We start from the raw sequence: 26,410 nt of genomic DNA, 5'->3' as shown, positions 1-26,410 counted from the left end.
GGGCGTTGTCGGCGCTCGATGAACCGTCTTTAAAAGGGCATAACTTTTTCATCACCCGGTATAAAATTTATTTATAACTAAACTTGTGTTTTCCTACATTTTTTAAGGAAAAAAGGTCTCTTGTTAAAAGTCTCTACGAGGCTTCCTTCTTGAGACATTTGAAGCTTAAAGTTCGCTGCATGTCTTGAACAATAATTTTAATGTACTACATATCTATTCTTACCGTTGGATCGAAAAAAATCAAAACTTAAAAATAGGTTACAAATTACTTGAAAAGATAGATACCAAACATAAACACGAAAAAATTATACTTTTAGTAAATGTTCGAAATGACCACCATTGACTCGCATACAAAGATTAATCCTAGGCAAGAAATTAAAATGTACTCTATTCATCAATTCTTACTCGTTCTTTAAAATGTTTACTGCATTTTGAATTCGTCCCCATAGTTCCTCTTCACTATTTATGGCCGTGAAGTATACCATGGGCTTTAGAGTCCCCATAAAAAATAATCAATCGGAGTTAAATCCGGTGAGCGCGGTGGCTATGGTACCGCAGCATCATTTCCTCTACCTATCCATCTTCGTGGGTACTGTTGATTTAAATAGCTACGCACATTTATAGTAAAATGTGGCGGAGCACCGTCGTGCATAAACCACATATCTTGCCGAAGTTGTAAAGGAAGATCTTCCAATAATTCTGGCATTGTATTTTAAATATGTTCCAAATAACTTTCACCACTTAATTGGGGCGGCAAAATGACAGGACCAATAATAAAATTGTCAATTATTCCTGCCCACACATTAATCTTAAATTCATGTTGATAATGTACCACTTTGTAGTAAATTAAAACTATTGTTCAAGACATGCAGCGAACTTTAAGCTTCAAATGTCTCAAGAAGGAAGCCTCGTAGAAATTTTTAACAAGAGAACTTTTTTCCTTAAAAAATGTAGGAAAACACAAGTTTAGTCATAAATAAATTTTATACCGAGTGATGAAAAAGTTATGCCCTTTTAAAGAGGGTTCATCGAGCGCTGACAACGCCCTCTACATTGTGCATCGAAAATGTAAACGGATTGTGATTTCTTATCCCCAAAAACCGCCCGATACGACATTTTGTGTAGATAGCAGCATTACCAACCAAGAAATAAATTTTTTTGCTTTTTTTTGTTTTCACTTTGACGTCCTGTATTTCGAAAACCGTCCACTTTTGGACTAAGGTAAATTGAGTTAAATCGTCGTGGTTTGACCTCAGAAATCTGTGGTAGAATTTTGTACAGAACTTTTAGAGACACCCTGTATATCTGATTTTACAAATTTTAGATTAATTCAGGGTTCGATTTTTCATATACTGTTAAAGGGTTCCTTCGAGAAACGAAACCACGAAAACAACAATTTGGTTTACAAAAAATGGGCTGTATTTAATTGCACTTATTTTAAATAATGTTAAAGTTTATTAGGCTAAGTATGAAGAGGGAGAATGCTTAATTGGGCAGGTTACACACTATGATTTTGATCACATATCCGACACCGATGCAGCTCCAACACGAAGAGAAGAAAAAAGAGGGAAAAATTACTTCGAGTATCCCTTAAGCACTAAACCGAGGAAAAGCCGAGGAATTCCAACCAGGGGCGCACCACAACCAAGAGCCCTTACGGGCTATGGCTGAGCCGGATGCCATAAATCGCGGCCATCTTGCGAATATCTATACGAGTCGCATTTCTGAGAATATTGCAGGCCCAACGCACTGTCCATCGTGGCAATAGTCCTGATCGAGAAAGCTTCCTTGGACTAGTAGCATATTCCCCAGCCAAAAAGCACCCTTGGTTTTGGCTGATCGGTTATGTGGTCCAGCATCCGGATGGTAATCTAAGAACAAGTACCGCAGTACATGGGCGTAGCTTAAGGGATAAAATACAAATAACTAACAACTAACAAAATTAACAACAACAAAAAATCAATAATTTTAAATCCCTAACATATACTATTTTAGTTATTTCGGGATAGTTTGGGTTTCGGGTTAGTTTGAATTTCTTGGGTTTGAAGTCGAAACAGTTGTTCTTTAGTTTTCGGATATTTTCGGTTTAATTCGACTTTTTTTGTGTTTGGATTTTACGTTTTCATTTGGTTTTTCTTTATACGTTTGTAGGTTATAGCGTGTTACATAATATCGGCCAACATATGAAAATTAAACTTTAAAACCAACTCCAGCTATAACTTCAAGGTAGTTAAATTCATGTTCGATGCCAATGCTGAGTCCAAAGTCAGTTTTCCAAAATTAGCTCTAATATGAGCTCTAACGCCAGCTCGAATCTAAACAAAAGTGAAAGTACTAGCAATTAGCAAGAGACCGACCGAGAACCAACCTCCAACTAACTTCGAAGTAACCTGGATCTACCACTATTTTTTCCTATATTTATATTTATTTGCATTAGCTTTTCCGTTTTTGTTATAACATTTATCCGCTTTGAAAATTTATTTTAAAGATGAAGTATATGAGACAATAATACTAGAGAATTCAGACAGCAGAACAAAATAATAATCATGATAATATTTATAAGGACCTTCTTTTTGCAGCACTTTCAAAGTGGCGAAAATAGATATTAACTTCACTCTGTATCTCGGAAATCAAAAGGTATGCTAATTCGTTCATGTAGGATTACATAGCGCATTCATACGATTAAGTAACCTTTTAAAACAATTGCTGCATGGGTTCCTGGCGATTAAAGTGTGAGGAGTGGTAAGGACATTTTAAAGAAAATTTCGAAATTTATGAGGTGTAATTTTTAAGTTGTATGATGTACCATAGATCTGATAAAGATCCTGAATTAGGGAATTTTTTAAGGTTTTTGGGTTAATTCGAATATTTTTTCCTAAGCGTTTTGATACTTAAACAAAATAAGAAGAATGAAGTTTCGGCCACTGCGGAAGGACCAGTTTTATGTTCCCGCAATATCACTGACATACATTATGCTTAAAAATGCATCATTTTTTTCCTATGGCGCCCTCTATACACCATACGATAAACACATACCGAACATCTGTTCGACTGAATAGCTTTAGTAACTTACATCTAGATGGCTCAACAAAAGATAAATATATTTCTTTATATAGAAAAAAGCTTACATGGTAGTAGTGTAGATGGCGTAACATTAAGATAATTTTTTTAAATTTAACTTAAGTTACTTTGACTAAGATCTGACCGATGCGAAAATTTTGATTTTTTACCGATTGCATTTGAAGCGGTTGGTCAATACATGAGAACGATGTGCAAATTTTGAAAAGAATTTAAAATTCAACGTTTTCAGTTTGCGACGTTCACAGTTTTTACGCTTTTTGTTTTTAAAGGTCCATCGCCAAAGGTTTACGCAATGTTCGTGTAGTTTAGATTGTGAATTGGAAAATAAGATTTGTTCATCACAAAATAAAACATGGAATAAAATTTATTTTTTATTAGGAATAATAATTACACAGGCCAACGAAAAAAAAATGTGATTAAGCTACTTTAGTTTTTTTGTCTTAATTAGAACTTATATTTGACCGTATTAATCCATTTTTGTTTAGATCACGTATCTTTTTTTTTGTAAACCAATATTGAGGTATTATGTCTGAATATTGGGAACAAATTAAGTTAAATTGTTTCTTTTTGTTGAAAAGTTTGAGCGACACGCGCCAAAACTTTGTTTTTAAATAGCGATTTGTCGGGGAATTCACCGGAAGTCACTAAATGACACTCGGGGATTCCCAGGTTTTGGCAAACTCCATTTATTAAAAAAAAAAACAATGCTTTCACAGCCATTGATATAATTTAATGTTAACGTGGTATTTAAATCGATATCGTCACACTTTTCATACAAACATGTCTAGTAGGTGTTGCAAAAATATATAAAACATGATGACTTTTGTTGTATTTGTGGACAGTTTATATTGAAAAAGTTTGAAAGAAACATTTCTGATTTTGTAAAAAATGCATATTTTGCTTACATTAAAGAAAAAATTTGAAGATCAAGATAAACTTTGAGGCATTGTTTTAAAGGAATAAGAAAAGCTCTGCCATTTACGATACTAACGGTCTAGGGAGAATCCAGAAATTACATTAACAAATGCTATTTTTGTTTTAGTAATATAAAAGGTGTTAAAACAAATTTTCTAAAGTATATCAATTATCCCAAATTTACATCGGCAATAAAACCAGTTCCATATAATGTAAATATGCCTGTATCTTTTCCTCCTGAACTAGTGCAGTTTAATGTGAAATCTGAATCTTCGAGACATACAGAATTTAATATTGTTAAACCACCTACTTCAAGATACAGTTAACCAAAGTAATGTTTTCAATTAGAACTGAATGATTTAGTCAAAGATTTAGGATTTGCAAAAGATATTTCTCAGAGTTTAAGATCTAAATTAAGAGAAGAAAATTTACTTGCTCCAGAAACTACATTTTTTACTGTAAAATCGTAACTAGCTATAGATTATAATTATTAATTTTAAGTTGTATTAATGAAGGAGCACGCGGGCATTGATATTCCCTAAAGGGTACGCCTGTGGTAGATATTAAGTGATAGATTAGAATTCCTAACCATCTGCTTTGTTACCATTGCAATTTCCCGCAATAAACTTTGTCGGCCTTAGAATTACAGTCCCAATTCTGTTTGACGGAATTGGCGGCAAAGGACCAATTCATACTTAGGCGTCAGAGTTTAATGCAGCGGGTGGCGTTTGATTGCATTAGCGGCACCCTAGCCAGGGTACGCCCATGGTTTATCACCATAAGCTTTTTATATTTCAGAGAGGAGCAGAACACGTACTGAAGCTTTTTCTTCCCGTTGGTTTCTAGTAACTCAGTAGCTATGTCCGCGCTCTATCTTCCGCTGTATTGTCATTTCACATAAATAAACTCACACTTATGATCTTTCTTCACGACCTGTGATTTCTTTCATAGATATAATTACCACCGTATATCAGTATCAAAACTAGTGATACTACATTGGTACAAATATCGTGAAGTTGAGTTTGTCGATTACTCTGTCGGGGATGGTTCACTTGTATATTGCCAAAACATATCTAAGATGGTTATTCATCTTGCTGCTCTTGAATACAAACCTACCGAGTGGAGGCTGTTTATAGGCTCATCAAACACGCACCTTAAAACTGTATTACTACGCAATGGTAATCTCTATGCATCTGTTCAGGTCGCTCATTCAACCCAGCTAATAGAAAACTACGAAAATCCTGAAGAACTGTTTTTAAGAAGAAATTATAAGCACCATAACTGAATCCTATATAGCGACCTTAAGATTTTAACATTGCTTTTAGGTCAACAATCCAGATATACCAAATACCAATGTTTTTTTATGTGTATGGGACAGCAGAGCAAGGGATGACCACTGGACCAAAAAACATTGGCCACTGAGAGAAAATTTAACGCCTGACTCCAAAAATGTTATTCGGGAAACCCTAGTTGATTTCAAGAAAATGTTATTTTCCCCTCTTCACATAAAATTAGGTCTGATAGAGCCATTTGTCAAAGTTCTAGACAAAAACGGTGGTTGCTTAAAGTACTTGTGTGAAATATTTTCGGAGTCTTACTACAGCTAAACTAAAAGAAGTAATTTTTATTGGAGTACAAATACGAAAGTTAATGAAAAGCAATTAAATTGGCATGCAGGAAAATGAAAAAGAAGCATGATTAGCTCTAAAAAAGTGGTAAATAAATTTCTAGGACATTATAAAGACCCAGAATATAAAAATATTATTGAAAACATGTTGAATAAACTTAGGAAGTTAGACTGCAATGTGAGCATAACAATTCATTTCTTATATACCATCTTGGCTATATTCCGGATTAATTCGGTAATGTGAATGAAGAGCAAGGGGATGGCTTTCATCAAGATCTTAAACAGATGGAAAGACGATATCAGGGACGTTAGGACGTCAAAATGATATTCGACTACTGTTGGGCGCTTAAAAGGGCCCGTCCTACAGTCGAATATCCCAGGTATACTGGTATGAAGTGAGCGTCAGGATATAAATGTCTCGATATAGGGCATTTGTTGTAAACAAACTTTTTTTTTGTTTGCTTGGTTGGTATGCAAATTGACAAACATATTTAGTAAAACTCAAGCCCTTGAACAAATAACAATATGTTATTTCATTGTGCCAAAAATGTCGAATTTTGTACCACAAAATGATGATTTGCGGAAAGCATTAATTTTTTGCTTTCATTTGAAGAAAAGTGCTGCAGAGTCGCATCGAATGCTTGTCGAGGCATATGGTGATTATGCTTTATCAGAAGCAACCTGCAAAAGATGGTTTCAACGATTCACAAATAATAATTTTGATGAGCAAAATGAAGAACGTGGCAGACCACCAAAAAAGTTTGAAGGCGTCGAACTGCAATCGATATTGGATGAAGAAGACACTTTAAGTCAAAAGCAAATGGCAGAAATGTTAAATGTTGCACAACGAACAATTTCTGATCGTTTAAAAGCTATGAGAAAAATCCAAAAGTGTGGAAAATGGATGCCACATGAATTGAATGAAAGACCGATGGAGAACCGAAAAAACTTCTGTGAAATTTTGCTTCAAAGGCACAAAAGAAAATCAGTTTTGCATCGAATTGTTCCTGGAGATGAAAAATTGATTTATTTTCAAAATCCTGAACGGAAACCTCATGAGTTGATTCGGGACAACCATCAACATCAATTGCAAAACCCGATCGATTCGACTAGAAGACAATGCTGTGGGTTTGGTAGGATCAGAAAGGTGTGGTGCACCACGAGTTTTTCAAACCTGGTAAAACCGTTAATACTGTTCGCTACCGACAACAATTGATTAATTTAAACAATGCATTGATCGAAAAACGATCAGAATGGGCCAGAAGACACGGGAAGGTAATTTTGCTCCATGACAACGCACCTTCACACAAAGCAACAGCGATTCAGAATACCATCAAAACACTTAGCTGAGAGTTGCTACCCCATCCACCGTATTCACCAGACTTGGCTCCTTCGGACTACCATTTATTTTCATCGATGGGACACGCATTGGTTGAGCAGCACTTCGATTACTACGAAGAAGTAGAAAATTGGGTGTCTAATTGGTTTGATGTAAAAGAGGCACATTTCTATTGGCGTGGTATTTATAAATTGCCAGAAAGGTGGTCACAATGTGTAGAAACCAATGGCCAATATTTTCAATAATTTTTTTTCTTTTCTTGTTAAAATTGGTGTTTTATTTTCACAAAATAGCGCTCATTTCATACCGGTAGATCTGGTACAAAAAAAAACAACCAAAAGAAGCTTTTCCGGAAAAAGAGAAAGATTTTTCAAGAAACAAAAGATTAACGTGTGTTATTTTTTCATTATTTTCACGGTTTTATTATTTATTTTGTTGGATTTATTATTTTTCTTGTTTATCCTAAATGTAAGGTATAAATATTTCGACTTTTTTATATTATTGTACTATTTTGACGAAAATCTTTATGTGATAGAAAAAAACTGAAAAGAGATTTGAAATGAGCATCTTCAAAATACCTAATGATAATTGAAAACTTCAATTCAAATTTTATAAAGCATTAAACCGCAGGCCTGTGTTATTAATTTCCAAAATGTTAAAGTCAACCAGGAGAATAAAAGAAAAAATAAGGGAAAAATGGTTTGTTAAATCGGTTTTTTGTTAGAAATGTTAGTTGATATGTTTTTCAGGAAAGAAATTATTAATAAGCTACTTTTACTTTACTCAAATTATTTCATATGTTTTTTTTGTCGACAGTTTTTATTTTAGTATTAATTGAAGACTTCAGTTTTAGTATACGTAAGAACTATTCGAACTGTCGCGATTCGACGTCATTATGCCCTCTCTCTCTCTCTCTCTCTCTCTCTCTCAGCGGTGTATTAATGAGCGGTATTTTTAAATTCTTGTTCGGGCTTGGTGCGTCTGTAATAAGCAATTGCAACCAATGGAATAGTAGCAAAACAGTTTGCTTGCAAGTTAACATTTTGTAATTTTACTACTTAATTCTACGTAAATGCTAAAAACTCGAAACTTCGACTCTTTATCGCAGAAAATGAATTCTTCATTCAATCTTTTTTATTTTCTTCAATTTTTCGCGTTCAAGGGAATCACATGCAATTGGATTTCCAAAAAAATACGTATGCAACAACGACTTCTTTGAGAAGTGGCTTTGTTGGTGTAATCCTCCTAAGGGCAAAGTGTGTCTTTCAAAGGGCAGTAGCAGTAAATAAGAAACATACTGAATGTACTGTAACACCTAAAAATTGCCCTTGGTTTTGCAAGAAGGAATTCAACGAAATCTCCCTACGATTGATTGAAGATAATGGGAGGATTTTTGGTAGTACAATAGAACCTTTCTTTAAAACTAATCGAATCTGACAGTGTCAAGGGAGAAAGTTAATGGGGACGATCGTTGAGGAATAAAAAATAATTATGCGTACTTCCTCAAAAGCATTCGCTAATAGAAATAGAGGAAAAGGTAGCACGAGATTGATGGTATTGCTCGAAACGGTTCACTGGGTTCTTTTCTTCTTGAAGAAAGCTCCAAATTCATGCTTCAGCCCATAAAGTTTAGGTTGGATGACTCCACAATTTCAAACTTATCCCGTTTATTTAGGTCGATGTAACTATAATAGTAAATATCTTGTGTAGAAGTGATGGTATTATGTTTAGGCCAAAATTTCCACTAAAATTTTTCATGAGAATGTACCAACTTAATTATCGAACCAGATTAAACATAGATTGGTGCATCAAATAATAATGCATTATGTTTCAAGGGGAACATATATTGCTAATTTTCAAAATTCACACGCCGATATTTTACACACCTATGGAACAATCGCTTCAAAGAATAACTAAAATAAATTGTCTCGATCCTCTCTAGAAGCTCAAAAAATCGGAATAGAAACATCTGTATAGGTTTCTGAGATGCAGAACCAAGTTACTACTATTTTTTAAACTTGTAAGAGAGCTGTAAAACGAAGGTCACTGAAAACACTTTTCAAGATTCCAGGGTTTCAATTCAGATATCCAGGAGCCATAAAAATTTCGAAATTTACCTGGAAATTTTTTAAGCCAGGGAAGTCCCCAATGTTGCCAGTTCTCAAACTTTAACGCAAATATTTGGCAAGTCCATGGAAGAATTATTTAAAAAAATATCTTAAATTACTCGGCACCATATCTTCTATCATTCTATAAAAATTGAGTTACAATATTCCTTCAGACTTCCGATATATAGGGTCACATTTATACTTATTTCGGTGATTTTAAAAGTGGTGGTAAATGAACATTCCTAAAAAGACTTTTTCAATGAGCTGAAAGGAGGTTCTCCGACCCATATAAAGCACATCTGTTAAATCAAAAAATGGCACCTCAAATATTTCGATTTTTTTCGGGAACAAGTTGAGCAAATACGTTAAAAGAATCGTATTAATTGCCCTGATGCGTTCTATATGAATACACTAACGAAGTTATAGTATCTCTTTTGATTTCTCATATACAAGGTTAAGTAGCACCTTTCCCAAATTTAAAAGTGCTCTGTATAATTAATATCCATAAAATGTTTACTGAAAGCTCCAGGTCCTCAAGTGAGGTACACAGGATTAAACAGTACCCATGTTGCTTTATTAAACCAAAAAACGGTACTTGAGGTAAGGCTACATTTAAAAAAAAATCTAATTTTTTGTAACATTTCGAAAGGAAGAGAGGTACCTGATTTTTAGCAGTTTTCAAATGTTAAACACTGATATCTCGGGAACCTCTGGACTAATACAAAAACTGAATTGCATAATATTTTTCGTTTCTGAGAAGTAAAGTTTACATCTATTTATGCGAATTTGAAGTGCTATAAAATGAAGACATATAAAATTATTTTTCGAAGGCTGCACAATTTCAATCCAAATTTCCAGAATCAAGATAAGTTCTATATAACTCCCTTAAACTGAAAACTTCCACTTAATAAGTTTAGAACTTCCTCTGGAAATTTCCAAAGAACAGGCAAAGAGGGGTTTTACGTTCCAACATCTCAACAACGCGTTGAGTAATTGCCTTGAAAATATATCAAATCATTGGCCTCTGCCTGCCTTATTTTCCTATATAAACGGAGTTGTAACAGATTTTTGGGATCCTGAAGAACAATTGTATTAAAAATATAATTCAGATCCATCACCTCCAAGAAATCTATCAGCTTAAGCTGGACAGGTGGCCAGTTTGGTTCTACATAGTATATAAAGTAACGTTCGCAGAAATTTTCACGATTTTCAAGTTATTTGAAATATAAATTCTTAAAATTTTATTTTTGAGGTTACAGAGCCTCAATGTCAGAACTTCTCAACGAAAAAAGAGCCTCAATGGAAATATCCCGGGACCACATGAAATGAACTTCGTTCGATTAAAGTAATAAATGTCATCTCAAAAAGGGTTGAAGTTTTCATAACTATTTTCAAAATGGCGAAGGTGGCCCATTTTAATCACTTTTCATAACTTAAGCCTCAATCTTTCAAAAACGTGAAGATCAATTGCATTAAATATACAGGGTGCGCCAACTAAAACGAAACAGAGCTGTTTTCTCGGTTAATAAAAAAGTTATGCAAAAATGTTCGGACACGTCAACTTTAGTGTGGAAGGGGAAGATTTTTTATTAGATATTTATGGTGGCTGCCTTCACCCCCTGGGCAGAGGATGAACCACCCCTGAAATTTTAAATGGGAAGGGGGGTCAAGTTATACATCAAATTAAAGGTTTTTTAAAGGGCTTTATGGTGATACCAAAATTTCTTACTTTCGAACAACCACTGATGAGTAAAACGATTATTTCTTTATGAACCACACTTAAAGCTAAAATCATGGATTTTGTTAGGTAATAATAATGGGTTTTATCAATTAAAAAAAAATTAAATATTATGATCAAATTAACATTTTTTCTTTTTCTCTATTAAAGTTAGATGCGATTTAGTCATTTTTGATAAATAATTCAAAATGAACAAAGTTTAATGTTTTTTGCTATACTAAAAATAAAATCCTTATCAACAAGTTTTTGCCTGGAAGTATCGAAAACATCAAAAATTAAACCCATTTGATTTGTGACTCTCAGGTGACCTGGTAATTCATGGTCTGTGTTAATCGTTAAAAATGGTTTATTCAACTGCAGAGAGAGTTGAGATTATTGAATTATTTTTTGTAAATGGAAAATGTGCGAACCAAGCAGTTAATGTTTTCAACCAACGTTATGGGGACAAGCGTGTAAGCCGAAAGTATGTGCTTGATTTAGTAGCGAAGTTTAGAGAAACTGGTTCAATTCTTAACGTAAAAAAGAATCGTAGACACCCGGTGAGAAATGAGGCGGTGGAGGTAAGAGTTTTAGGACATATGGTTTTAGAACCAACAACCAGTACAAGACAGTTGGCGACTTCCACTGGAATAAGCGCAACCAGCATTCGCAGAATTTTAAAATCACACAAATTTCACCCCTACAAAATTAAACTTGTCCAAGAATAAAATGAAGACGATTTTGACCGCCGACTACAGTTTTGCGAACTCATAAGCCAACGAGCCACTGAAAATCAGAATTTTATTTTCAATATTTGCTTTTCGGATGAAGCAAGTTTTTCTTTAAATGGCATTATTAATCGTCACAAATGTAGATATTGGTCTGATATTAACCCACATATCTTCCACGAAGCGCATACACAACATCCTCAAAAACTAAACGTTTGGGCGGGTATTTTTGGGGATCACATTATTGGACCATATTTTATACCCGGAAATCTGACTAGCGAGACTTATCTTCAGTTGCTGGAAGACTTCGCTTATCCCCAATTAGTAGATCTTGTGGAAAATAATCCGGATTATTCAGAAAATCTATTGACATCCCAACAAGATGGTGCACCATCGCACTATGCTTTAGCCGTTCGGCAATTTCTAAATGAAAATTTTCCTAGTCATTGGATTGGTAGAAGTGGTCCAATTGAATGGCCTGCAAGGTCTCCAGATTTGACTCCATTAGATTTCTTCTTTTGGGGTCATCTCAAGTCAAAAGTGTACTCCACTCCTCCAGGGACTTTGGAAGTTTTGCGAGAACGTATTGTTAATGAATGCCGCCAAATAACCCCTCAAATACTCCAGAAGGTACGACAGAGATTCGAAGCAAATTTATTGCACTGTCAGAAAGTTAACGGATAGCATTTTGAACAATTGATTTAGGTGATTTTATGCGTTATGTATTTGTAGTATTCATAAAGAAATAATCGTTTTACTCATCAGTGGTTGTTCGAAAGTAAGAAATTTTGGTATCACCATAAAGCCCTTCAAAAAACCTTTAATTTGATGTATAACTCGACCCCCCTTCCCATTTAAAATTTCAGGGGTGGTTCATCTCCTGTCCAGGGGGTGAAGGTAACTACCGTAAATATCTAATAAAAAATCTTCCCCCTCCACACTAAAGTTGACGTGTCCGAACATTTTTGCATAACTTTTTTATTAACCGAGAAAACAGCTCTGTTTCGTTTTAGTTGGCGCACCCTGTATAGTTCAAATAATCATAGGAGCTCTTCTCGCTTGCACTGAACAGATTGCTCTGCTTCTTTTAGTTCTCGAGATATCTTAATTCAAGTCCTTGAGCCGTGGAAAAGTGTTTTTAGGAACCTCCATTACACATTGTCTTCAAAATAGAAAAAATAAGTATTAATATTATCCCGTACCTTACCTACAAAAAAAGATTTTGTAAATCTTTTCGTGCAAAATCACATAGAGCATCGACACAATTAACTTGGTTCATTGTTAATATTTTTCAAGTAAGTGAAGAGTTTCTGCATTAAGTGTGATCGACAGAAGTATGCATTAATCGCTGCAATTTCTTAAAAATATTTTGTTTAAATTCAAATTCAAAAAGCAGCAATTTTTGACTTTTGGAATTTTATTCCATTCATTTAGAAGGTATTTAGAATTTTAATGACTAAACCTTAATTAGGTGTTTTAAATGTCAACCGTCTACATTAATACATTTTTCAAATATTAAACCTAAATTTGTCGTTATTACTATTATTATATTATTATTACTTAATATTTATCTGAGATCCTACTAAAGATGGATAGTATGCTCAGTTAATTTTAAGGGCCAATAGTGTGCAATTCCACCTCCCCAAAATAATATAACAGAAACAAAGCAGATGGTTCCATAATTACTTTTGTTTTACAACATCATCGTAATATTTAATTTGTTATTTGCGCCACTGGTCTCAATTTGAGCTAATGTACTTTTCATGTTAAAGTTGGCAATGCAGTTCAACCATCACTTTTAGTGAGAGATATATGCAATGTGATACGTCACACTGCCTCGATGCATCATATGCACAAAATTATTTTCGATAAACATGGCGCTCCATGATCATCTTCGGCAAAAATACCAAAATAATTCAATGCGTAAAGATTATACACGAATTTGTATTTATTTGCGAAGTATAACGCTTTAGGTTTGGAATCATAATATTTTATTTTAAAGGAAATTTAAATGTTTTTCACCGGAAAAGCACTAATTCTAGTCCAATTTTCTGTATGAGATACATTCAAGAATTTTTCTAAACCAGTGAGCAAAATGTACACTTTGTGTCAGTTGAAATCGCTTTGGAACACAAGTTTCATCAAAACCTTATTTTAAATACAAAAATATGGGCAGAGACAGCTATAAGAATTATTAAGTAGAAATAATAATGAAAAAGAAATTATATAAATAGCGAATTTGTTTTTATATAGTGTGCTCAAAATAAAATAAAAATGTAAAAAAAAGAGCGATTCATTTAAACTTGGGTCAGGAGAAAGTTGCTTTTTTCACTCTACAAGGTGTCAAAGTAATTCTTTGAATTTCGTAAATCGGAAATAGTTAGAGAGGCTTTGAGTACAATAAATTTATTAGAAATATTTACTACTTTCTGATCAAAATCGAAAACTTCAATATTTTTACGAATTCTGTTGTTTTGAACTTTTATATGAATAGAGTATTTCACTCAGAAAGTTTTTGATGTGCCCCCCCCCCCCCCCCCCCCGATAAATAAAATGGAAAATTAATTAAAAAATGTTGATGAAGTAAGTAATTAAATTTTACTGTTGTTTAAACTAATCGAACTTGTGAATTATCAGAAAATACTACAGACATCTATGGTTAAAATGTTCTTTATTTAACGGAATCACTAATATCTTTAGTTTAACTAAAAGGCCTACCTAAATCTTAAAAATGACCAATAATTAATGAAAGTAGAATATTATTGTCAATCAGTTTCAAGGGAGAATAGTATGCAATTTCATCCCCCAAATAATATATTAAAAACAATTCATATTATTACATAATCTCGTTTGTTTAATCTTATACTAGTGGCGCCCTATATTTTAACAATAACAGTGGCGCTGGGTCACACAGGCCCTTAAACGAAATAAGTGGATATACAGGGTGTTCTCAACGTTGAGTCATTTATTTTAACAGCTTGTAGAACTCGGAAAGAAAAGTCGGTTTACTAAAATTTGTTTATATAAAAGTTGCTGAATAAGAGAGTTAAATAATATTAGATTGTAAGCTCCAGGTCGCAATAAAAATTAAAAGTTATGCAATGCTCACCAGTAAAAGACATTCTGTTCTACAAAAACTATTTAAAATTGTCATCATTTGTTCGGTAAATGCAAAGTCTTGCTCGGCATACCCATGAGTGACTATATGCATCAAAAATAAAATCCCGATATCCTCGAATAACATCAGAAGCATTTTCAATGTTCTGTTGTAGTTCTCTCACATTATTTACTTCTCCATTGCGATAAACTAACTGTTTTAAATAGCCCCGTAGAAAAAAATCGCAAGGTGTTAGATCTGGGGAACGTTCAGGCCAAGAAATGGGTCCCTTCCGTCCTATCCGTCTAGTAGGAAACTCATTATTTAAATGTTCGCGAACTTCTCGTATGAAATGTGGTGGAGCTGCATTATGTAGAAACCACATATTCTCTCTCACATTTAAAGGAACATCTTCTAATAAATCTGGCAGATTGTTTTCAAGAAAGCTTAAATGATGATCTCCTGTCAGCCGATTAGGTAAAAAGTAAAGTTCAATAAGCATTCCATTTGCTACATCAGACCAAACATTTTCCGAAAAACTGTGCTGAAAATCACTTCTTTTCACAGCATGCGGATTTTCTACTGCCCAAACATGGTTGTTGTGGAAATTATTCACACCATTTCTTGTAAATGTAGCCTCGTCGGTTGCCAAAATTAATTTGGTAAAATTTTCATTTATGCAGTACTCATGTAAAAGCCACTGACAAAAGTCAACTCTTTTAAGATAATCTTCAGGTTGTCACGTTTGTACCCGTTGATAATGGAAGTAATAAAATTGTTCTTGTCGTATAGTTTTTGAGACTTTACTTTGAGCAACTCCTATTTGAGCTACTATGAACCTAGTGGCCGTTATTGAGTTGTTTTCGACAATTTCTAAAATTTCATCCTTAATCTCTACCATTTCTCGTGGAAGAGGTCTTCCAGTGTGACCTTCTCCATCCGCGGAGCCGGATGATTTCGTAAAGGAAACCTTTCCGCGTGTAAGTGACGTGCTGCGGCTGCATTTTGTTGGCACACCCCGTAAATAAATATTACGTCAACTAGTTCATTGTTTTGATGAGTGTGTGCCATTTTTAAAGCTCAAAATACCCACAAATTAAATATAATATACGAACTATTGTACGAATTTATTTAGCATTGGCCAAATCGAAAATTTCACTGAAAATCGTAGAATAAGAGTCTTGATCGAACACCGAAACGATCAACAAGTGTCGGTGCGAACAAACAAGTTTTTGTGAAATAGCCCGATCGAAGCAGATCGGAATTCCAAGAATTTACATAGCACATCAATACAATATAATTAATAAGTCAAACCTTGAAGCTACAACACCCACTAAAGAGGCCCACAATGGCTTCTGGGGGCACCCAGGACTACGAGTCCGACGTGTCTTCGCAAAGAAGCAACACGGAAGAATTCAAGCTGCCTCGCAACAAAAAAAAAAGAGGCAGACCTATGAGACAGGATAGTGGCCCCACACCTCAAGCAAAAAAAACATCAACAACTATCTCACAATGTACTCAACAACCCAACGTTCCAACAACATCAAACCAACATGCGCAAATACAATCTAATTCTACACTACCAACATTCAACCACTCATTCATGTCACGACACCGCCCAACACATCCCGGATAGACCTAGCCGTACACTGGGGGAACCACAATGCAAACAACAAAGACATTATAATCAAAAAAGAAAATACATTCAGGATTAAAACAAACAACTACGAAACTGCCAACATAACCCTTGAGCTTCTAATGAAGAACAAAATAATCACATCCTTCCACAAGGAAAACAATGCTAATAGCCAGGAAAAGACGAGAATCAACATCACTAGACAGTATCCACCCTCATATTCAGCGGTCATCACTGGCGTCGAACCGGAAATAACTGACAACATGCTCCACGAACAACTAAAGAAAGCAGGCTTCCAAATACGATTCTGTAAAAGAATCGTCTCCAGGCAAAGGTCGACGCCAACACTAATGATAAGACTTATTACAAGTGACCTGACCTCATACGAAAAACTGATGGCGGAACGTCGCATATACTGCTTCAATTGAACCTACCGGATAGAGGAAAGCAAGCCACCCCTACCAATACCGGCGCCCTGTAGCAAATGCAACGGATTTGACCACGCTACAGAGAAATGTCCAAATGGAGTACAATGTACCAAATGCAAAGGACCTCATCACACAAACCAATGCGAATCGCCACTCCCAACACGATGCTTAGCATGCGGATCAGAGGATCATGCTGCCTGGAGCATGAAATGCCCACACAGACCCACAGCCCCCATCGAGAACGTACCCAATGTGAGAATTCGATGTAATAACAAAACCACAACCCAACTACCCAAAGCTACCACATCCGACAATCGAATCCATGCTCCCCTTTCCACCCACGACTTTATCATTAACAAATACAGAAACAACATAAACAAAGCAACAAACGTTAAGCGGGAGGAATTGGTTAAAAAACTAAGGAAACGGTTTATTCAAGATTTTCGCATTGACTCAACTGTTGTTTTTTTTGGGAATCAAATGTATATAATAATGTTTGATCTTGACAATCCCAACGCACCCTCCCCAACTGAACCCATGGACTCAATAAGACAGACAACGACTAATGTCTTAAATTCAACCTAAAAATACTTTACTCCAACATTAATGGACTTAACAGCAAGAAAACAGTAACATATAACTACGTACAAAAACATGACATAGACTGCTGCTTGTTCGTAGAGACAAAAACAAAACCAGAACGCTACCCGACATACAGAGATTGGCAGTACATATGTAAACACGGCGCTACGCAGAACAACGCACGAGGAGGTGCAATGGTGCTACTCAAACCCACAGTGAAGTTAGGTAAGGCAAATCCCCCTTCCTTGAGAAACCAATCAAATGAATGTTTACACTTTACTATACCGTACCTAGACGACAAAATTCATCTCTTCTTAACATATATCCACCCCCAATCTTACATCGAACAAACAATCTTAACAAAGGCATGTTTGTATAAATATACAATTATTGTCGGGGATCTCAACATGAATAAGCAGAAAACATCACAACTTAACAGATTTGTGGAAAATTCAGACTTCGTTAGACAAAACACACCCCCCACGTTCCTGATGCCGCTAAACGAAGACTCGACACCGGATGTTCTTTTACACACAAAAAACTTAACCCATAACATCCACAATGTAAATCTGACAAACGAATTAGGATCGGACCACTTGGCAATATCTTTTGAAATCGATCTTGGAACAGCACAGCCTACTCCAACGAGCCCAGACAAACCAAAATTAGACCTAAACAGAACAAACATTGACGGCATAAAGAGATACGCTCACGTCTTGATACTCAGCCACCACCAAAACATCTCACTAGAACAATTACAGGAACAAATCTCTATAGCAATAGAAAAACACACCCCCACAATGAGGATGAACTTCTACAAATACACACTACCTAAATATATACTGAGATTAATAAAAAGTAAGAGAAACCTTTACCGACTCTACACACAAACCCAAGACAAAAATCTAAAAACAACGTTAAACAACCTCAACAAAGACATAAAGAAGTTGACACACCAATACCGACAGGAAAAATGGATGGAGGCATGTCAGGAAATAGAGGAGGAACGAGGGAAGTCATTTTGGAAGAAGGTTAAAAAACTCTCATCATATAAAAAAAATATATATACCACCACTCTCACTGAGAACGACATGGAGCTGCACACAGACTTGGACAAAGCTAACGCATTCGCAAGACATTATCAAGAAGCTTTTAATCCCTCGTGCAACTCTAAGTTCGATCAAGATAACTTTGAAAAAGTGACGCACTGGTACAACAACTTCTTTAAGGACGGATGCGAGTGCAACACAGTACCAATAAATGACAAAGAATACGACGAAGCACTAACACACATCAAAGACACCGCACCGGGATACGACAACATTAAAGCCAAACTCATAAGAAACCTAACTCCAGAAACCCACGAATTGATTAGACAATCAATGAGCAACTGGTTACTCAGCATGAACATCCCCGACAATTGGAAGAAGGGTATAATTATACCCATTCCAAAAAACAAACTTGACAACACTCAAACACAGAATTATCGACCAATAACATTACTTCCAGTGCTTAGTAGGGTCTTCGAACGCATTATCCGAAACAGACTCCAAACAGAAATCGGACAACATATTCCAGCCTATCAATTCGGATTCAAACCAGAAAATTCTACGATCGATCCCCTTTTTGTTATGACCAACAATATTCAAACCACCAGACTGAATAATGGAACATCGGCCTGTCTCTTCATGGACATTAATAAGGCCTTCGACAGCGTCTGGCATAAAGGACTGTTATATAAACTCCATAGGCTAAAAACCCCAAAATACTTACTCTACACAATAAAGAACTTACTGGAAAACAGACAACTGGAGGTACGCATCAATACTACACTCTCCTTTCCATTCTCCCCTGCTCAAGGTCTGCCACAGGGGTCGCCTCTATCGCCCTTTCTATATAATGTGTAGTGCCATGACATTTACAACCACAACCTTCCCAATATGAATCAAATAAACAAAACTGCCTACATATTACAATACGCAGACGATACAGCACTCATTACACACGGCAAAACCACTACGAAAACAGCGGAAAAACTACAGTCTCTGACGGACGCCACGATGAAATGGTTCTACAGATGGAGATTGACTCCGAACCCAGCAAAGAACCAACTTCTACTAACAAACCACAGAATTACTCATAACTCACCGACAATAGTCTCAGACGGACACACAACTAAACCTATCAAACACATTAGATACCTAGGACTAACAATCAATTACCAACTCAAATTTACAAAACACGTACAAAACATGAGGGCAGAAATTAAGAAAAGGACTAAATATTTTCGACTACTGACGTACAAAGACAAGGGAATATCCACAAAGACAGCTACAATAATATATAAATCCATCTGTAGACCGTTACTGGACTATGGACACATAATAAGAGCTAAGTCCACAGAAAAAACTAAACGACATATACAAGCGACGGAACAAATCGCACTAAGACTAATAACCAAAATACGACATCCCGAGAATCCACTATACAACCCATCCAACGACCTACTGTACCAACGCACACATATGAAAAGAATAACAGACAGACTGCTACACATACAGACGAAATGGAACAACAACTCCGTCAACTGGACAGTACTGACACCACTTTGCTTGACTAGACAGACCAAACAAGCACAGTTCCGGTTCCCCAACAAAACCCTCTACGAAACATATGAAGACATGTAAATACATAGAGTTAAAGACACTAACAAACAGTAAAACAGGCTGTAATCACGGGCGGAAAGACCAATAGGGTCAATAGCCCATTTCTTCTTTCTCTTTGTTTTGAAGAAATAAATGTGTATTACACAGGGTGTCCTCGAATTACGTGGCCAAAATAATACCGCAGATTGTTTGAGTGAAAATAAGTCGATTTAACTAAACTTCCCTCAGTCCAAAAGTTGATAATTATGGAGCTACAGGGTGTTAAAATTGAAAAAAAAAATCACATTTTCTTTAATATCTTTCGATTTCTTTGAGTTAATTTCACGAAATTTCATATTTGAGGGTGTTTTAGGATACGAAATTCAAATTTATTAACGATTTAGTTGTTTCTTCTAGGGGGCGCCACAAGCGACCATTAGGACACATTTAAATCTCTGTAACTTTTTCGTGTCACGGTGTATATTATTTTGGTATTTAAAAACCTTTTTCCCTACCTTTTATACTTAGAAAAGGTATACTTTATTGACGTCGCTAGAAGCAACGGTTTTGGAGAAAAATGCATCTAAGCCTGATGATGCATGCAAATTACCTTAAAATTATTTTTTGTTAAAAAAAATTAAGTTTTTCAAAAATAATTATTAGTAAAGGTATAACAATAAGTTTTCAAAATCAGATATTATTAAATAGAAAACAAAAATAATTAACAAAGAAACAACAACAAGCGAGAATAACACTTACTAATTAATTAAATTAACTTATGTAAATTGTTGGTTTAATTTTTTTTCATTTAATCTGCTATCATAACAAATGTTCAAAGTGTTTACCATTTTCCTGTATGCATAAATTCATCCTTTTTAAGAAATTACATTGTACTCTAAACAATATTTCAGGGGTATTCTTCAATAATTCCACTTCATGAAGTATTCTTGCCTCCAATTCTTGTCGCGTATGAACTGGAGATGCATAAACTTTTGATTTCAAGGCACCCCATAAAAAAAAATCACAGGGTGTCAAGTCTGGTGATCGAGCCGGCCAATTCACAGGTGCATCACCTCATCTTCCAATCCAACGTTGTGGGTATTCCTCATTTAAATGTTGCCTTACATTTAAAGTAAAATGAGGAGGTGCGCCATCATGCATAAACCAAAGATCACGACGAAGGAGTAAAGGCAAATCTTCTAATAAGATAGGTAGAGTTTGTACTAAAAAGTTCAAGTAGTTATCACCATTCAGCGTATCTGGCATTACAAAGGGACCAACAATAAAATTATCTACTATTCCAGCCCAGACATTTACTTTAAATCGATGCTGATAATGAGTCACTGTTGTCTCGTGAGGATTTTCATAAGCATAAACATGTTCATTATGCATATTAAAAATACCGTATCTAGTAAAAACAGCTTCATCTGCGAACAAAATTTTCTTACTAAAATTTGGATTTTCGATTCTTTCAATATTAACAAAAGTTTTCCGATTTGGAATTCTACGGAAAGGATATTTTTCCTTGTAAACTCGTACACTTTTTTGACTATTACAACGGCAAAGTCCATAAACTAACAGCATATCCACCATTTCAGAATAAGTGAATTTATTGGCCATACTTATGGATATTTACAGGAACAAGAAGCGAAACTGACAAGAAAAACTGAGGGCTAAATAAAAAAACTGACATTTGAGAAACAAATTCAAGTGTTAAAATGTCAATTAAAAACATAGCCAACTGAGTTATTTACTTAAAAGCGCCAACGCAAATATGCAGCGCATTAGAATTATGCGTTTTTCTCCAAAACCGTTGCTTCTAGCAAAGTCAATAAAGTATACCTTTTCTAAGTATAAAAGGTAGGGAAAAAGGTTTTTAAATATCAAAATAATATACACCGTGGCACGAAAAAGTTACAGAGATTTAAATGTGTCCTAATGGTCGCTTGTGGTGCCCCCTAGAAGAAACAACTAAATCGTTAATAAATTTGAATTTCGTATCCTAAAACACCCTCAAATATGAAATTTCGTGAAATTAACTCAAAGAAATCGAAAGATATTAAAGAAAATGTGATTTTTTTTTCAACTTTAACACACTGTAGCTCCATAATTATCAATTTTTGGACTGAGGGAAGTTTAGTTAAATCGACTTATTTTCACTCAAACAATCTGCGGTATTATTTTGGCCACGTAATTCGAGGACACCCTGTATATATATTTATATATATATACAGGGTGTCCGGATACTCCGTGTACAACGCTCTATCAGATATAGTACAACTCATAATAAGTCGATTTAACTAGATTTGCCGTAGTACAAAAGTTGATAATAACGGAGCTACAGGGTGTCAAAGTTGAAAAAGGAAATCAGATTTTCTTTCATATCTTTTGACTTCTTCAAACTAATTTCACGAAATTTTGTATTCAGGGGTTTTTTGGGATGAGAAATTCAAATTTATAAACGATTTTGATGTATCTTCTAGAGGGCACCACAAGCGACCATTAGGACACTTTTAAACCGTCAAAACTTTTTTCTGCCACAGTGTATGTCAATTTCGAATAGAAAAATCTTTTACCCTATCTTTTCTGCTTAAAAAAGGTATACTTGTTAAATGTCGCTAAAGCCAACTGTTTAAAAGATATTTGCAATTTTATTAATAGATGCAATTTTTATTTCAAAGCATTTTATTACATAGCAAATGCTCAAAATGCGCACCATTTTATTTGTATTGTAACTTAGGTTTTTTGTTGTTTCCCTGAAGACGTTTAAGTAAACAAATGAAAATAACACTGCACGTCTTAGTTTCTTTTTGACGTTATTAGAATACTGAAGTTTTATCAAGTCAATAACTATCGCTTTTTCACAATGAATACTTACACCTATAATGAGCAAGTTGACATGTTATTGGTTTATGGATTTTGCAATAAAAACGGCCGGGAAAGTGTTCGAGTTTATCACGAAAAATTTCCAAATCGTCGAACACCCAATCATCAAACGTTTGCAAATATTGAAAGGCGACTCCGTGAAAATGGAAGTTTTCAACCGAAAAGAATCGACGGGGGTCGAATCCGGACAACTAGGACAACAGGTAATGAAGAAGCTATTTTAAATAGAGTCGAAGAAGATCCGAGAATTAGTACCAGACGTTTACAAGACAACTTAGCAGTTCCCAAAAGTACAATTCACGAAGTTTTGAAAGAAGAATTATTATACCCTTTCCATATCCAAAAAGTACAAGATCTTTTACCGATCGATCTTGGAAGTCGTTTAGCTTTTTGTCATTTTATTCAAAATCAGCAAGTCCATAATCCGAACTTCAGTAAAAAAATTCTCTTCACCGACGAAGCTTGCTTTACTAGATCCGGCATAACTAACGTTCACAATGAACATGTTTATAGTAATGAAAATCCGCACGCCCTCAAAGTAGTTCATCATCAACATACATTCAAAGTTAATGTATGGACCGGAATAATAGGCAATATTATTCTTGGGCCTGTTGTGATGCCAAATCGATTAAATGGACAAAGTTATTTGCACTTTCTTCATGAAACTTTACCGGACTTGTTGGAGAACATACCGTTATTAATTCGTGATGGCATGTGGTTCATGCAAGATGGGGCGCCTCCACATTATACCCTCAATGTTAGACAATATTTAAATAATACATTTCCTAGGAGATGGATTGGAAGGGGAAATGACGCTCCAGTACAATGGCCTCCACGATCCCCAGACTTGACGCCATGTGACTTTTTTTTGTGGGGTTTTTTGAAATCAAAAGTTTATTCGACATCAATTGATCATATTCAAGAGTTACATAATAGAATTTTCAATGCAGTTAACGATGTGAGAAATAGGCCAGAAGTTATGCAGAGAATGCACTTTAATTTTTTGAAAAGAATTAATTTGTGTATGCAAGAAAATGGTGCGCATTTTGAGCATTTGCTATGAAATGTTTGTAATAAAATGCTTTGAAATAAAAATTGCATCTATTAATAAAATTGCAAATATCTTTTAAACAGTTGGCTTTAGCGACATTTAACAAGTATACCTTTTTTAAGCAGAAAAGATAGGGTAAAAGATTTTTCTATTCGAAATTGACATACACTGTGGCAGAAAAAAGTTTTGACGGTTTAAAAGTGTCCTAATGGTCGCTTGTGGTGCCCTCTAGAAGATACATCAAAATCGTTTATAAATTTGAATTTCTCATCCCAAAAAACCCCTGAATACAAAATTTCGTGAAATTAGTTTGAAGAAGTCAAAAGATATGAAAGAAAATCTGATTTCCTTTTTCAACTTTGACACCCTGTAGCTCCGTTATTATCAACTTTTGTACTAAGGCAAATCTAGTTAAATCGACTTATTATGAGTTGTACTATATCTGATAGAGCGTTGTACACGGAGTATCCGGACACCCTGTATATATATATATATATATATATATATATATATATATATATATATATATATATCGTAGAATAAGAAAATAATCATACCCAGTATCAGTAGTAAACAAACAATTGTTTACTATTAAAATGTTATTATAACGCAACAGTTGAAAACGATTAAAAATCAAATTTGTATTAAAGTTTTTAAATTTCAATTTTTCTAAATAATTGTTAATAATTGCTTTATTCTGCAACTTTTATATAAACAATGTTTGTTAAACCGGTTTTTCTTTACGAGTTCTACCAGCTGTTAAAACGAATGACTCAACTTTGAGAAGACCCTGTATAGACCTCATTGTTTTTAATAACTTTAGGCGTTAATTACAACTTTACGGAGATGTATACAGTTTATAAAACATATTTTCATTTCATTATATATTATAATTTTACCTTATCCTTATGCATTTTATTACAAACAACAATTGAACTCCCAAGTTTGTGTTGATAAGCAAACACCCAAGCTAAAAACATGAATTTAAACCACAAAATATGTTGTTTAAGTCGGTTCTACAATGTTTCCCAACAAGTTTGGCAGATTAAATAATTACATAAGAATTTTGTACATCTAGAATAGTATTTCGTATTGCTGTTCTTTTGACATTCTGAACACCTTTATTGGTCCCAACAGGAATCTTTTGGTGTTCTGTATGAACGACAGAAGTCCCGGCTGCTTCTTTACGTCTTTCTTGAACTTCGGTGAGAGTATTTATCAGTAAGGATGGACGCTTATTATGGTCACTCACTAACGATAACGCTAAACCCCTCAAGAATTTTTGTCTGACTAGTTTTGAATCTTAATTATTGACTGTATGTATTACTTAGGCATTAATCCCAGCCACATTCATGAGTCCATAAAATGTTACCATAGGCCAACTTCTGGTTTTACCTGCAACCTCATAGTTATATGATAAAAGGTTTACTGTATAAACTCCACCCTTTGTTGAGTTATGAAAAGTAACAATTTTCGACTTATTTTTATCTTTTGAAGTAGAGTCTATGCAGTCATCGTGATGGAGGCTAGAGGCAAGGAGGACGATTTTGGTCTTTTTTTTAATATAAAAAACCAGAGTGACTCATTCTTGATAGCCGAACATAATAGAAACGACTGATCTATTCTTGCCATTCATAAACTCTATCAGAATTTCCCTCGTTCTTCCGAGCCGTGTCTACGTATGTCAATTTGCTTTTTTGAAATAAAAATTTAATCAAAATGAAAATAGTAAATCAGTTGTAGCACATTACGTTGCGTCTCGTTCCTGATATGGGTGCTACTAATCATTGAACTACACATGCAGATTTGTTTTTGACATGAAACGTCCTTCTGGTTACTGCCCAAGGTATATTTCTAGATTTAGAGTGTAATACATTTTTACGTCCACCAAAGCAAAAATGTTGGGTTTGTTAATAATATATTGTCTAACTTCACAATTATCTCTAAAACTCAACAGCATTTCATAAATCGTTTGCAAATTCACTTAGAGTATAGTATATTTGGCAAATATTCACGTATTTTTCAATTACGTATCGGAGCTAACTTGTCAGTGGTTTTTCGAAAATTTCGAGTTTCGATATCAGCTAATCGAATAGAACTTACCAAGAACAGGAACCTTTGTTTTGGTATTGTGAGCCAAAATATGTCCACTCCATATTTCTTCCAATTTCATAAATTTTCTAAATTGAGACAACAATTTTTTGAAACACCCGGCTATATACAGGGTGTCCCAGAATGAAGGGATCAAGGCTTAACCACATATTCCTTGATCAAAAGTATATATAGTGATATACTTATATACGAAATTGTCTCTTTCTGGAGATACAGCCCTTCAAACTTTCATTTTATTTTTTTATTTTGCAAATAAGTTGAAAATGACTGTATGGATTGTAACGAAATTTGTTGCATAATCTTTCTGCTTCTCGGGGTACACTAGAGGGGAGTTATTATTCCAAAACCATTAGGGGTAGTGGTCAATTCCTAGAAGGTCGAATGTTAAATACATCAGAACTGTTTTATTCGCTCATGAAGACGACTGTTTTTTTTATATAAAATTTCCAGTCTATTAT

This window comes from Euwallacea fornicatus, chromosome 26 (assembly GCF_040115645.1).
Source record: "Euwallacea fornicatus isolate EFF26 chromosome 26, ASM4011564v1, whole genome shotgun sequence".
Classification (NCBI taxonomy): Eukaryota; Metazoa; Arthropoda; class Insecta; order Coleoptera; family Curculionidae; genus Euwallacea; species Euwallacea fornicatus.
This window is presented reverse-complemented; position numbering follows the sequence as displayed.